The sequence below is a fragment of the Tupaia chinensis genome, unplaced genomic scaffold (assembly GCF_000334495.1).
Source record: "Tupaia chinensis unplaced genomic scaffold, TupChi_1.0 Scaffold000207_1, whole genome shotgun sequence".
NCBI classification, from domain to species: domain Eukaryota; kingdom Metazoa; phylum Chordata; class Mammalia; order Scandentia; family Tupaiidae; genus Tupaia; species Tupaia belangeri.
The window spans coordinates 4194265-4208376 of record NW_006159682.1 but is presented as its reverse complement, the minus strand read 5'-3'; the positions used below and the strand labels follow the sequence as shown (position 1 = coordinate 4208376).

Below are 14112 nucleotides of genomic sequence, written 5' to 3'. Positions count from 1 at the left end.
GCCTCAAACGCTGAGGTTTACACCAAAGCCTTCCCATTCACCCGGAAAGAAAAATGCAGTTAATCAAAGCAATCTGGACTTTTCTTTCCATTCCCACCACCCCTCCCACCCCCCACCCCAGAGGAAAACCTCCCGAAGTGATTAAATGTTATAATAAGGATTTGGCATATTTACCTTGTCAAAGATTGTGCTTTTGTGGCATCTCACGGAGCACAAACAGATTAAAGAGCCAACAGCGAGATGGACTATCAGCAGAGACCGACGCAGAAAGAAAACAACGAAACCTCGAGATAAGTCAATAACTTCTAATCACACACAGACGGGGCAGGCAAGTAACTAACTGGACCTTTCCGGTAAAAATAATGCTAATTAAGTAGTTATAAAAATTGTTATTATTAGCAGTATCATTATTCTTATAATACATTAAATGTTGGCTTGAAATTCAAAAGCCTTTCTTCAGGATCTAGTTTCTTCTTCCTTTCTCTCTCTCTCTTTCTCTCTCTCTACTTTTTTTTTCCTTTTGGCTCACTATTTCTCCACTGCCCGTGGGAGCCCTCAGCTCACCCTGGCATCGGAGGCCCTCTAGGCAGGGGTATCCACTTACTCTCCCATCACTCGCTCAGCACAGTTATGAACTGAATGATTACAACCATCCCAAGTTCATGTGGAAATCCTAACCACCAATGGGATTGCATTAGGAGGTGGGGCCTCTGCAGGTTCACAGGTCATGAGGGTAGAGCCCTCGTGAATGGAATTAATGCCCTTATGAAAGAGACACCAGGGAGCTAGCTAGGCCTCCTTGTGCCGTGTGAGGAGACAATGAGGAAACAGCAGTCTGGACCCGGAAGAGGCCTCAGCAGAACCCAAGCTTGCTGGCACCCTCATGGTAGACTTCCAGCCTCCAGAACTGTGAGATACGTGTGTTTGCTGTTTACAAACCGCCCATTCTGTGGCATTTTGTTACAGTAGCTTGAACTAAGACAAGCTCCTCCACTGACACTTATACTAGTCAATGGGGTATAATTTGATCTCTCCAACCCTTTTTCTCTAATTTCCTAAAAGATACTCCAACCACATGACCCAGTCCCTTCAATGCCTTTTGAATGTATAGTTCTGTCTCCATCTCCTCCAGGGAGCCCTTCTGGAAACTTCTAGGGGGTCTCTGAGGACATGTGTTTTTTTCTCCTATGCCTGATCACACAGGTACGGGCATAATGCTCTTTGCTGGACACACTACACTCATGCTTGTCCCTTCACCTCATTTATGCCTTAGCTATGCACCTAGATGGGGATCATGGCTCAGGCCTAAGACAGTATTACACAGCAGCTGATTAATAAAGGCTTGGTGACAGACTTCACTGTGGACATAACTCAACAGAAACCAATATATGCTTACATTTCAGTCTGCTCTGTGTTGCTTAATAACTGAATGTCACATTGGGTAATGTATAATTTATAAAGAACAGAGGTTTATTTAGGTCACGGTTTTGTAGACCAAGGTCAAGAGGCTGCATTGGTGTTAAACCCTCATTAGAACGGGAAGTTCCATGTAGGAAAAGCATTGTCTCTGTTTTGCTCATTGCTGTATTTCCAGCATCTGTAACAGTGCCCAGCAAACAGGGAGTACTCAAGATACATTTGTTTAAGGGGGACAGAACTCTGTACTTCCTAGCTATGGGCTGCTCACAGCAATTTCTTTCCCGAAGTGTATAGGTGGAAAGACATAACGGAGATGATCACACTAACATCCAGGTGAGCAAGCGAATTCCACAGTGATACGTCATGGTGACTGATAGTACATGCCTGTGGTACGATGAGATGAGAATGGCGTTTGGCTTCAGTGGTCTACCTCCCCCCAACACCTAACTCCAGTCTAGTTGTAAGAAAAACGTCCCAGCTGAGGAACAAACAACTGACTGGCACTCCTTGAAACTGCCAAGGTCGTCAAATAAAGGAAGTCTGAGAAACAGTCATAGTCAAGAGAAGTCTGAGGAGGGAGGACAATTAAATGTAATACGGTATGCTGGATGGGATCCTGGGATGGAAAGAAGACAGTAGGGGAAAACAAGAAACCTGAATACAATATGGGCTTACAGGCTCATTAATTGTGACAAATGTACCATATAGATGTAAGATGCTAAGAATAGGGAGAACTGGGTCTGGGGAGCTCTCTGTATATCCTCTCACTAATTGTGTAAATCAAAAAGTACTCTAAAGCAAAACAAATCATGTTGAAAGCACATTTGTTAAGTGAATGGGTATGCTGCAATTCATGCTGCATAGGTATTTTCATGTCTCTCTGTAAGAAGTTATTGAGCACGACTCTAGCACTACGCTACCAAACAGACTAATTCCTGCAGTCTGTTAAGCGTCGTCTGGCTCATGCTGTTTGCATCATTACCCTGTTAACAACACCCTTGAAACATTGTAAAGGCAGACATCAGCCCACCCCTAACTGAACCACCAGTGTTTCTAAACGAGGAGAGCCTGGGTCAATGACAAAAATAATAAATCCTGCCCTCTTTGAGGATAAATCATGGTTTCCCACTGCTTTCAAGTCCACCCAGCCTCAAGCGCTGCTGAGGGCCCACTGAGTACTTCAGCCTGGGTTCAGTTTAACAGCCAGCTCCAGTCTCAGATGGGCAAACACAAGGTTCTCTTCAAGGCCTCAGATAGCGCGGCATAGTCTACAAATGTGCAGAGGAGGCCGATCGTACGAACTGGAGCAGTCAAGGAAGGCTTCCTGCAGGAAGAGCCAGGCTGGATCTGGAACAGGACACAAGATTTAGAGAGACTGATCAAGGAGGGAGGGCACCATCTGAGCATGCCCACTGAGTCCAGAACCAGGTGCTATGAGTAGACTGACTGAACTGTGGGGTCCCCTAGAAGAGCAACGGAAGAGGCATTTGGTAAATGGAGCCAGAATCAGCGTGGGAAAGGTCTTGTAGGCCTGTAGGTACCTCTGCTTCATTCTTCCTTTCATATGCTATTCACATTCTAGTCCCATCTCTCCTGTCCACCTTTCAGGAGCTGCATCCTGGGAACAAGCTCCTTTTCTGCCTTATCTCTGCCTGCTCCATAGTGTCCTACCCATAGTAACGCTCAAAGAAACACCTGGTGAATGAATAAAAGAGAGTTAATGAATGGATTACCATCTAAGAAGCCAGGACTTTACCCCTTACACAACAGGGAGGCCAGCGGGATTTGCAGAACAACCCAAGATCAAAACATTTCCCCCACCCTCTCCCCAATACCTTCCTCTGCTTTGTTTTCCTTCCTACACCCTCCCCTAATTTCTTACTAATCATTTGTGTATTTGTTTCTTGTCTGTCACCTTTCAGGCATCTAACAAACATTAACTGATTGCCTGCTATGTTCCAGACATGTCCCAGGTACTAAGGATACAGACAACACAGACATTCCAGCGGTGAGGTGAAAAGCAATCGCAAGGGAAAAAACAGAGACTTCCAACTGGCGACAGGTGCTATGGAGCAAAAGGGTAAGTTCAAGGGAGTGATCTGCAATTTTAAAGAGGATAGTAGGGAGAAAAAAAAATAAAAACACCTTTGAGCACCTGGAGGAGATGGGAGTAGGACTTCTCCCCTTTTGCATTCACCAAAACATTCCCAGTACCTCCAGCAGTACCTGGCACGTGGCAGGCACAGAAGAATGAACGAAGGAGTGTATGACTATGGGTGCTGGGAAGGGTAATTCATTTCTTAACTTTTTATTTTGAGATCATGGTAGATGCACATGCAGTTATAAGAAATAACACATTCATGCAGCTTCTCCTCATGGTAACATCCTGCATTGCTATAGTACAATGTCAATGCCAGCAAATCAACATGGATATGATCCACTGATGTGATTTTCCTGCAATTTTAAGGGTTCATCTATTTTAAAATAATTCTTCATTTATTATAATTATTATTTAATTTGTTATAGTGCACGTGTGCTCACTAGAGAGAGAGAGAGACAGAAGAAGCAAGCTGCCAGGTCTGGGACTCAAACCACAGTTGGCCATGTGGGAGTCCAACGCCCAGGATAATCCATTTTTAATGTGCAAGTGAGGAGGCCATTGAGAAGTCCAGGGCTGAATAAAAGCAGCGGAAATTGACCAGCCCCTTAGCACACTGGCACTTTCATGTGCTTGAGCTTCGTCTATCTGCACAACCATCCTGAGGAGGCAGCCTTTCCATTTTACATATGTGAAAACTGAGGCGCTCAGAGAAGAAACTTGTTAGAAGCCACATTTAGTAGGTAGAGAAACCAGAACCCCAAAACCATGACTTGGAGCTCCATCCCTGGTGCTTTTCTCCGAACATAAGAATGGCCTGGGTGGAAAAGAAAAAAAGGAAGCAAGAGTCTCCCCACAGAAGACACTTGGGTGGGGGGGGACAGAGGAAATGAAGGAGTTGAATTCATTTCTTAACTTTTTATTTTGAGATCATGGTAGATGCACATGCAGTTATAAGAAATAACACATTCATGCAGCTTCTCCTCATGGTAACATCCTGCATTGCTATAGTACAATGTCAATGCCAGCAAATCAACATGGATATGATCCACTGATGTGATTTTCCTGCAATTTTAAGGGTTCATCTATTTTAAAATAATTCTTCATTTATTATAATTATTATTTAATTTGTTATAGTGCACGTGTGCTCACTAGAGAGAGAGAGAGACAGAAGAAGCAAGCTGCCAGGTCTGGGACTCAAACCACAGTTGGCCATGTGGGAGTCCAACGCCCAGGATAATCCATTTTTAATGTGCAAGTGAGGAGGCCATTGAGAAGTCCAGGGCTGAATAAAAGCAGCGGAAATTGACCAGCCCCTTAGCACACTGGCACTTTCATGTGCTTGAGCTTCGTCTATCTGCACAACCATCCTGAGGAGGCAGCCTTTCCATTTTACATATGTGAAAACTGAGGCGCTCAGAGAAGAAACTTGTTAGAAGCCACATTTAGTAGGTAGAGAAACCAGAACCCCAAAACCATGACTTGGAGCTCCATCCCTGGTGCTTTTCTCCGAACATAAGAATGGCCTGGGTGGAAAAGAAAAAAAGGAAGCAAGAGTCTCCCCACAGAAGACACTTGGGTGGGGGGGGACAGAGGAAATGAAGGAGTTGCTAAGGATGCCTCTGGAATTCTGAGCGAAGAGAACACAGAAGAAGCCCCATTCACGGGAAAAGGAAATGAGAGCTAGAGTGTTCTAAAGGAGAAAAAAGGGGGGTGTCCAGGTCAGGGTTCAGCCCTGACTTTAGTGTAACCTTGGGCAAGTTGGTTACATCTTTGGGCTTCAAGCTCCTCCTCAGTACAGGAGGGGAATGGCTACCCCATCCTATTTACCACTGCTATGGTTTGAACGTTGGCGTCTCCCTGAATCTATGAGCTGAAACCAAACCCCCAGTGCAATGGCATTAGGAGTGGGGCTTTGGAGAAGTGATAAGGTCATGAGGGTGGTGTCCTCGTCAAGTCAATTAGTGCCCTATAAGGGACTGAAGAGGCCAGAGTCCTTCCCTTCACCATGAGAGGATACAGTGAGAAGGTTCCATCTAAAAACCAGGAAGCTGGTCCTCACCGGACACCGAATCTGCCTCGATCTTGAACTTCCCAGCCTCCAGAACTGTGAGGAATACTCTTCTGCTGTTTATAAGCCACCCAGTGTACAGTATTAAAGCAGCATGAGTGGCCTAAGACATCCAACCAAGATTTCTCTAAGGCCATGGAGAGATGGAGAGGTAGCTCTTGCAAAGCAACATGGCTGACTGCAGTTCAAGTCCCAGACCTGGAGGCTTGAAAATGACAACAAATAAATAAATAAATAAATGTTAAAGAAAAAAAAAAAAGTGTTGGATGAACTGCCAAAACTAGAAACAAGGCAACCTGACCCAACAGCCCAGACTGCCTGTGGTCTCCCAACTCGAATGACTGGCTGGCATAAAGATAAAAATGCAGAATTTAGGTCAGCACACACGGAGAGTCTCGCTTTGTTTATGAGACAGAGAGTGTGTGTTCCTATTAAATGCCTTGGAGTCCCAGTGATGATGAGAAACCCAGGGCTGTTTACGGCTTTGGGTATTTACTTTTCTCATATACAAATCAGCCCGGGGGCCGTCAGAGCTGACGCCACCTCGTGCTGCGGCCCTCTGACGTCCGGGCTCCTCCCCGGGCCCCACACATGGTTTGAATTTATTGGTTTTAGCAGCTTTCATTTATATTGTGTGAGGATCACGGAATGACCAGCAAACAGAAGCTCTGATCCGTGCCCTGGAAAGAAACACAGAAGCGTTGAGGAAGGAGCTTGAGAGAGAGGGCTGGGAAGATTCCTCTAAAGCACAGAGAAGTAGCTCCCTCCACAGAGTGGCCCACTCCCAGGTCCCCGGCCCTTTTAGGAATGAAAGATGGGTCCCCCACCAGGCTCTTGGAGGGCACAGCCACCTAAAGCCAAAACCTCCACTTCTGCAGTGGGCAATGCGGGTGGTTGCCTGGATGCTTCACCTCCTGGGAAACCAAACATCTGGAATCTGAAAACAATGCAGGGGAAGGGACAGTTGGGCACTTTCTGTCCCCCAACCCACTCAGGTCATGATGTGTAGGTATGGCTGATAATTAACAGTGACACACAGACTCCCTGATGTGTACTTGGGGCCCAAACCCAAATTCATTAGATGAGGTCCTGCCCTCAAACGACTTCAGTCTGGTGGGGGAGAGACATGTAAACATATTAAAGACAATAAAATTAAAAACACCGTTGCCAGTGAGGTCAGAGCCAGCTTAGAAAGTGGCTTTGCAGCAGCAGGGGTGCAGTTTATGGTTTACCAGACAATTTCACACCCACTACGGGGTGCAGTGAGAGAAGGGATGTGTCCTGGCTCACGCTCTGGACTCCCAACCCAGGGCTTCCACCATTTATGGACTGAAGATCCCTCCGTTCTACTGGGGAGCATTCAGGACCCACCAGCCTCACCCCCACCTCCACTTTGAAAAGTTAAAACAGGTCCCACGGAATGTGGGAGCATGCTATCTCTTTTTTTTTTTTTGAGAGATTTTTCCCTGTAGGGCACATGCACTCGCCAGACAGAGAGAGACACAGAGACAGAAAGCGAGAAATCCCCCCCCAGGGGGGATGGTCACGCCGCAATCCCTTCTCCTCCATTCTCCTCTCAGGATCTTGGGCACGCACGCACACGCGCCCGGCGTGAGTTTTTTAAGCCACCGGGTCCAGGACACGAACCGCGGTCGACTATGTGGGAGTCCAGCGACATAGCCATTACGCTAACTGCTGGTTCCGAGAGCATGCTATCTTAGCAGCAAGGTTAGAAATGGGGGGCCTTGAGGTCAGCAGGTGGCATAGTGATTAAGACGCGGGATTACCACATAGCCAACTGTGGTTCGAATCCCAGACCCGGCTGCTTGAAAATCACAGTACATGCATGTGCACGGATGCCCAAAATCCCCGGAGGAGAATGGAGGAGGACTGTGGTGTGGCCATCACTCCTGGCAGTGATTTCTCACTTTCCCTTTCTCTGTCTCTGTGGTGAGCACACAAGCCCTATGGCAAAAACTAGAGGAAAAATAAAAAATAATAAATAAATAAATGTGGGGCCTCAAGCGCCCTCATAAAAGGCCCTATACTCTCTAACTAAGGCTGGTTTCATTCAGCCACCAGATCATTTTAGGAGAAAACACCCTTGAAATCCTGTTCTAAAAGCCAGGAATCTTCTCTGGTCCAGCAGTGGGAGCATCCTGGATCTGGGGAGGGAAGATACCCTCACACGGCAATGCCTTTCTCACGTCCAGGGTCTTGACAACGTCCGGGCACACCTGGATGAGGTGTTTTGTACAACGGATGATTAGCGAGTGAGCCAATTACTAACCAGAAGAAATTCAGAACTGCAGAATGCAGGAGTAGGGACAACAGCCAGTCCCCACCCCGGCCCTGATGTGCCAGGATCAAGTCCGAACTCCCCAGCACGGCTCTCGAGGCCTCCATGATGTGCCTCTACAGCCAATTCCTTGGTCTCCCCATGTCCCCGCTGGGCTCCATCTGTGAGCAACAGTCTCTCCACCTGGATCAATACTACCATGAGCTCAGCACAGCCCCTCCTCCACCCCCAGTCCCTGTGCTGCTCCTGCACCCAGAACACCTCTGTCCTTCAATACTGAGCTCTGACAGTATTAAACTGAAGCTACGGCCAGCCGGTGACATGGTGGTTAAGGCACTGGACTCCCACATGGCAGACAGCATGGTTCAAGTCTCTGATCCAGCGGCTTGAAAAACATACCAGGTGCATGTACCTGCATGCCCCAAATCCCAAGAGGAGAATAGAGGAGAAAGGATTGAGACATAGCCATCCCCCCCTGGGGAGATGTTTTCTTACTTTCCCTCTCTCTCCTTCAGTCTGTCTCACTGGCGAATGTACATGCCCTATAGTGAACTAAAAAAAATAGTAAGATAAAGTCATTACCAAAAAATACCACTAAAGGCAAGCCAAGTGACCATGAGAAAGAGAAGCCTGTCTCTTGGATATGCTTAAGGGTCTGTCACAGCAAAGAGAGCCCCAGGGTAGAAATGCAGCCTTGTCCACCTTGGGAGCGTCCACAGGACCTCCCGCTGACCCGAGCCCCTGCAAAGTCCCAGTCACCATAGGGGGTGGGAGTCTCAACAGGGACACTGTGGCTTGAATGACAAGGAGGTGGGAACTAACATTCTGTCCAGTTACTATGCAAACTGAACAGGGATCCCTCAGGTCTAAGGTGTGCGGGTGGCCTCCTGTCACATTTGTCCACCCACACAGCTGCACTGGGCAGCTCATTCAGACTGGGGCTGGGCCCTCAGCCACCCTGCTACCCCTTCACCTGCCAGGATCACTTCCGCTCTCCATCCCACCACAGACTCACTCCTAACACCCACTCCTCAGCCCTGCTTTCTGACAAATGGACCACCTCTCTCATTCCCAGCGCTGCAGCCTTTTCCAGGAGCGAACCTCAGAAGCCTTTCAACTCCCTGCCCTATCACCTCCCGGCTGTATGTTGTATACTCCCAGTCTCAGAAGACCTGCCCCCCCCACCCCATTCTCAGATTCCAGTTTTTCTACCTCGTAGGGGTCACATCCCTCTTTTCATTAGATGATGAAAAGACAGGTTGAGAGCACAGCCAGACCTTGGTTTAAGCTGCAGATCCTCCGCTCACTGGCTGTGTGACCCCAGCAAGAGAATTCTATCAGCTCCTCAGTCTCCTCACTTGTGAAACAGGGCTGAATCAGAGAGACGGCTGTGGAGGCCATGTGGAACGGTACATGGAGAAGATGCCAAATCATTCTCGGTGCTCTGCTGTGAGCCACCTGTTTCTCTGGTCTCGTCAACCCTCCCTTCCCCACTAGCCCCATATTCATCTCTGAAGCCCCAGAACCTGGAATGGAGCCTGCCACAGTACGGTTCCCAGCAGTGCTTGTCAAACAAATGATGGATAATTGAATGGATGAGCACTTTAATAATAATTAATTCAATTCAGTAAGTATTTACAGAGTAATTCTCTCTGGGAGAGAGAGAAGAGGAAAAACACGCATGCTTAGTACCACGAGAATAGAGTGCTTGGTCAATAAAGTCCTTCCCAGGCTTTCTCCCACGTGCATCTCCCAAGAACTCTGAGTCACTGCGACTGACATCCAACCTGCCTGAGCAGTGGAGAACAAGGGTGCTCAGAAAGAGAAGCCCCAGGTCACGGATCTAAGTCATGGCAGAGCCAGGCCTCAAGCCTAAACTTTTCCATCTCTCCTTGTGGTGTGTCCCCACTCTGGGGAGCAGCAGGAAACCTCGGGGAAGCTGAGCCAGAACAAATCCAGTCAGACATTACACACCACAGATGGTCAGAAACGACCATGCTCTGGGTGGTCGGACCACACAACTCCAGCCAGGGCAGCCAGTGTCAGTCCCTGTTCTGGACGACATGCCATGAGGGAGGCTGAGAGACTATGGGATGGGCTTCACCTTAAGACACAAACGTTATGAAAAGGAGCCAGAGATACTCATTAGAGGGACCACTTTTGGAGCTAGCACAGTTCACATCCCTCACCTCTCACAGTGTGCTAGGCACTCAACTCACAACCGGGGTTTATCTCATTGACACCTCACAGCACCCCAGGGGTAAGTACTATTGTGAGTCCCATTTTTTCATATGTGGAAACACACACACACTTAGCCCAGCCAAGGTGGAGGAGCTGGCATTCCAACTCCAGCCCAGTTTCCTTCTTAATGTATCGAAAGATCTAGGTAGAAATCCTGGCTCCATCATTTTGTACAAATCACTTAGCCTCAATTTCCTCCAAATGAGGAAAATAATACTTACCTTTCAGAATTGTTTTAGGAATTTACTGTGCTAAAACTGAGGCCTAGCACATAATAGGCATTAAATAACAATGGCTCTCTGGGGGTTGGACAGGAAAGGAAAAGAAGAAAGCCAAAGTGAAAGCATTTTGCATAGCCCCCACATTTTCCCATTCTGGCGTGTTTTTTTTTTTTTTAAATTTGCTACAGGGTATATACACTTGCCAGAGAGAGATAGGTAGAAAGGTGGAAAGAACGAGGGAAAGTGAGAAATCACCCCCAGCAGGGATGGTCATGCTACATGCCTTCATTCTCCTCTCAGAATTTTGGGAGGCACACACACACCCAGTATGTTTTCCAAGTTGCTGGGTCCAGGACTCACATCATGCAGTCAGCCATGTGGGTTCCAGCTGCCTTAACCACCACACCACTGGCTGGCCCCCATCCTGGCACATTTGTACAAGTCTCTTTCCTCCTGAAAAGAGGCCTTTTCCACTCCCATCTCCATGGACCCGGATCCCATTTAACTTCTCGCAATGCCACCTCCACCAAGAAACCTGTGCTCCTTTCTCACCACCCTCCCCACAAAATTATACTGATGGAAACAGAGTAACAAAGAATATCTGCAAGACCCCTGAGCAAAGAGCTTCTGTAGTGCTGGCTCAATTAAACACTCCAGTCAAGATCAAGCATGGGACCAGCAAATGGCGGAATGGTTATGTTGCTGGACTCCCACATAGTCAACTTTGGTTTGAGTCCCAGAATCAGCGGCTTAAACCTCACGCCAGGCACATCACGTGTGCATGCATGCCAAAAATTCCAAGAGGAAAATGGAGGAGAAGGGATTGTGGCATGGCCATCTCCCTTAGGGGGTGATTTCTCACTTTCTGTCTCTCTGTCTCTCCAGCAATCACATGTGCCCTATAGCAAAAATCTTTCTATAAATAAATAAATAAATAAATAAAAGATCAAGCACAATGACCAAGCACGGTTATCCAAAGTGCCTCAGTTTACTCATCCATGACCAATCCACAGTTCTCCAAGCTGCATCTTAGCCCAATATGGGACCTGGCAAATCTTTGGCTAATCCAGGGGGTGCTACAGTTACCAAATACCTGGCACTCTGAGTGACTAGAGCAAATCCAGTCCCTTTTCTGAGCTCAGTTACTGCACTGGCAAAAGGACCAGGGGCCAGGAAACAGGTGGAACTGCTTTGGTGGCCTCACGAGAGCAGGAGGACACCAGCAGTCCATGTGAGAGGCCTCTGACCAGTCAGGTGGCATTGCAGTGAAAGTGGCTGGATCCCACTTGGCCGACTGCAGGTGGCGTCCCCGACCCAACCCAGTGTGGGATAGGTGGGTGTGCCCAAAATCCAGAGAGGAGATTGGAGAAGGGGTTGCAGCATGAACATCCCATCTGGGGGGTTCTCTCTCTCTCTCTCTCTTTCTCTCTGTCTCTCACGATGCATGCAAGCTATAGCAAACTTAAAAACAAGTTTCTGGAAATCGCAAACTCAATGCAAACGGAATGTCATCCTCAATTAGGCTTTTGTCTCTTCTCAGCACTCAAGACCAAGCAGCTCCCAAGGGGGAAACCGTGTGAACTGAGGCTACAAGATGAGCCAGAGAGATTTCCGTTGGCTTTCTCCGTCAGCCTCTTCCTTTCTAACCAGGGTTTTTGCATGGGACCCAGAGCTTCAATTTCTAAGGGCCTTCAAGGCACATTAAGTCCCCAGGAGATTACTCTGACCAGGAAACTAAAGAAAACCTTAACAGGGGAGGAAAGAGGTAAATCCTTTAAACAGAAAAAGACAAGAGGGAAAACGTCTGAGCCTTTTATCTTAGCACTGGACTCCGGGGGGCAGGGCGGCCCCAGCCGCGTGGTCGCCTCCCCGAGAGATTCGGACAGGGCTCACCTGCTGCCCCCACGCTCTTGTCCCTGCTGCTGGCCGAGAGGCGGCAGGGCGTGCGCACTGCGACCCACCCCACCACCTTGGCCGCCTTGTTGCTGTTCTGGGGAACGTGCACCAGCGCTGGCAGGAGCCGAGCCAGGGATGAGGTCCGCCAAGCACTGAGCGCTGCCTCCTCCTTAGGGAAAGCTTTGGACCAAGTCTTTACAGGTCTGGCTTGGAGAGCACGATGGGCACCGCAATCCGTGAGCGCTGCTCCACCGGGCGCCACACTGAGGAGGTGGACTGACACCACTGCCGGTTTCTTGCAGCCTGACCCCAGACGCAGCCCAGGCAGAGGGGCCAGGGCCAAACTGTGGACCTACCCGGGATGCATCCACCACTTGCCTTCCTGCCTCTGGTACCTGCTGTCTCCTGAGCTTAGGACCCTGCAGCCTTCTCCTGGCTGACTTCTTACCCCTTCCATCTCGGCTTCACATGGTCTTCCTCCAGGAAGCCTTCCTGGATCTCCCTAGGGCTGGAGAAGCTGTGCTCCCACAGCACACCCCATGACTCACCAGGGAAACTCTGCTCTCCCCTCCCTACCCAAAAATGAAAGCACATGGGCAATAGCCAGCAGTTTGTGCTCACTTCCCTCCCTATCTCCGGTACATACCCATGTCTGACACACAGCAGGACTAAACATTTCCTGAAAAAAAAAAGGTATATTGATGGAAATAATTGCGATGAGCTTGTCTTCACTGAATTCTCTGTGTGTGTGGCCCTGCTGTACCAGTGCTGTACACGCATCCCATGAAGTTGACAGATGAGGAAACTGAGGCACGCGCAAGTTCTGCCACTAACCCAAGGCCACCTCTGCTTCTAATAAGTGCATCAATTCTGGGCCCTGGAGGAGCGGTGGGCTGTTGTGGGCTAGTGGCTGAAGGTTTTCCAGTGTGGGGGACTCCTGAACTGAGACCATGCCGGAATGTGTAAAATGTACTGAAAGACTAATTTTTGGTTGCAGAGGTCGAATCAGACCAAGGTGTTCCTCTGAGTGAGGGAGATGAGAAAAGGGCTTAATGCAGAGAACGCAGGCTCATGAAGTAAGAACAAATGAAAAGCAAACTGTAACGCTTCTTCCTGCCCTTTCCGACCCAATGGGAAGAAAAGGAGAATCTCAGAAATACTGCTCCACTTCAGGGGAGGCGGATGGTAGTCACGTGCTCATCGGGAAGCTGGCGAGGTCCCTAAGGAAACCCCCGTGCATAAATCAGGCAGAGGGAAAGTCAGGAGCAGGTGCAAGTGCAGAGGCTGAGCACGTGCAAAGGCCCTAGGCTGTCCCCCAGAGGTAGCCCCTGGGCCCTGACGATTACTTGGTCCAATGACCTGGCTCTTTCTGGCCTTCAGTGTGGCCCGAGTACAGTTCACCTGCCAGAGCTACCAAAACACAGTGCTACAAGCCAGTCACATTGTTGCACCTAAATTCCATCCGCTGAGTTATGACTGGGGAGGATCGGCCCACGGGAACAGGCCTACCTGCTGACCCTGGATGAAAGCCTTGCTGGAGAGCAGCATGTGTTTGATGAGCCCTGAGAGAGCGCTCAGGCACCCTCGTCAATTCAGAGCAGGAAGAGGAAGCTGGGCAACAGGGGTGGGGCTCTCAGGGCACAGGATGAGTAAATGGATGGGAGGGCTTGACCCAGGATTAGATGTGAGAGGGAGGGAGGAAAGACTCGTACAGTTCAGTGTCATTGGAGCCCAAGACCGAAGACAGCGAGTGCAGGATAAAACTAAACATTTTAAAATGAAAAAATAAAGGGGGGTGGGAGGATGGAGTGAGCCTAGAGAGATTCAGGTGTAGTCTGGGTAGTGAAAAGGAGGAAAAAAGGGGGGG

The 14112-nt window shown here is 48.7% G+C and overlaps 1 protein-coding gene and 1 pseudogene across 1 annotated transcript in view; both read right to left on the bottom strand.

The window, feature by feature from the left end:
• The window catches only part of LOC102494872 (gamma-tubulin complex component 5-like), a 65093-nt pseudogene extending 51896 nt beyond the window's left edge, over positions 1-13197 (bottom strand).
• Positions 1-14112, bottom strand: part of TRABD2B (TraB domain containing 2B) — a 249270-nt gene that overhangs the window by 214380 nt on the left and 20778 nt on the right. The gene's annotated exons all lie outside the window — the stretch shown is intronic.